Here is a 1716-nt window from a genome sequence, read left to right as displayed (position 1 = left end):
TCCTGGAGAATGTTCCATGCACACTTGAGAAGAAAGTGTAACCTGCTGTTTTTGGATGGGATGTCCTATAGATATCAATTAAATCTATCTGGTTTATTTTGTCATTTAAAGCTTGTGTCTCCTTATTAATTTTCTGTCTGGATGATTTGTCCATTGGTGTAAGTGAGGTGTTAAAGTCCCCCACTATTATTGTGTTACTGTCGATTTCCTCTTTTATAGCTGTTAGCAGTTGCCTTATGTATTGAGGTGCTCTTATGTTGGGTGCATATATATTTATAATTGTTATATCTTCTTCTTGGATTGATACCTTGATCATTATGTAGTGTCCTTCCTTGTCTCTTGTAACATTCTTTATTTTAAAGTCTATTTTATCTGATATGAGTATTGCTACTCCAGCTTTCTTTTGATTTCCATTTGCATGGAATATCTTTTTCCATTCTCTCACTTTCAATCTGTGTGTGTCCCTAGGTCTGAAGGGGGTCTCTTGTAGACAGAATATATATGGGTCTTGTTTTTGTATCCATTCAGTGAGCCTGTGTCTTTTGGTTGGAGCATTTAATCCATTCACGTTTAAGGTAATTATCAATACATATGTTCCTATTACCAATTTTTTAATTGTTATGGGTTTGTTTTTGTAGGTCCTTTTCTTCTCTTGTGTTTCCCACTTAGAGAAGTTCCTTTAGCATTTGTTGTAGAGCTGGTTTGGTGGTGCTGAATTCTCTTAGTTTTTGCTTGTCTGTAAAGCTTTTGATTTCTCCATCAAATCTGAATGAGGTCCTTATCGGGTAAAGTAACCTTGGTTGTAGGTTCTTCCCTTTCATCACTTTAAATATATCATGCCACTCCCTTCTGGCTTGTAGAGTTTCTGCTGAGAAATCAGCTGTTAACTTGTGGGAGTTCCCTTGTATGTTATTTGTTGTTTTTCCCCTGTTGCTTTCAATAATTTTTCTTTGTCTTTAATTTTTGTCAATTTGATTACTGTGTGTCTTGGCGTGTTTCTCCTTGGGTTTATCCTGCCTGGGACTCTCTGTGATTCCTGGACTTGGGTGGCTATTTCCTTTTCCATGTTAGGGAAGTTTTCAACTATAATCTCTTCAAATATTTTCTTGGGTCCTTTCTCTCTCTCTTCTCCTTCTGGGATCCCTATAATGAGAATGTTGGTGTGTTTAATGTTGTCCCAGAGGTCTCTTAGGCTGTCTTCATTTCTTTTCATTCTTTTTTTTTATTCTGTTCCATGGCAGTGAATTCTTCCATTCTGTCTTCCAGGTCACTTATCTGTTCTTCTGCCTCAGTTATTCTGCTATTGATTCCTTCTAATGTATTTTTAATTTCAGTTATTGTATTGTTCATCTCTGTTTGTTTGCTCTTCAATTCTTCTAGGTGTTTGTTCTTTAATTCTTCTAGGTTTTTGTTAAACATTTCTTGCATATTCTTGATCTTTGCCTCCATTCTTTTTCTGAGGTCCTTGATCATCTTCACTATCACTATTCTGAATTCTTTTTCTGGAAGGTTGCCTATCTCCACTTTATTTAGTTGTTTTTCTGGGGTTTTATCTTGTTCCTTCATCTGGTAAAAAGTCCTCTGTCTTTTCATTTTGTCTATCTTTCTGTGAATGTGGTTTTCCTTCCACAGGCTGCAGAACTGTAGTTCTTCTTGCTTCTGCTGTCTGCCCTCTTAAACTCAGGTAATTCTGATACCCAGTTGCTGATTGGGAAT

The sequence above is a fragment of the Monodon monoceros genome, unplaced genomic scaffold (assembly GCF_005190385.1).
Source record: "Monodon monoceros isolate NGI ecotype Baffin Bay Population unplaced genomic scaffold, NGI_Narwhal_1 Super_Scaffold_10, whole genome shotgun sequence".
Taxonomy (NCBI): domain Eukaryota; kingdom Metazoa; phylum Chordata; class Mammalia; order Artiodactyla; family Monodontidae; genus Monodon; species Monodon monoceros.
The sequence above is the reverse complement of the archived record's forward strand: the minus strand, read 5'-3'. Positions refer to the sequence as shown.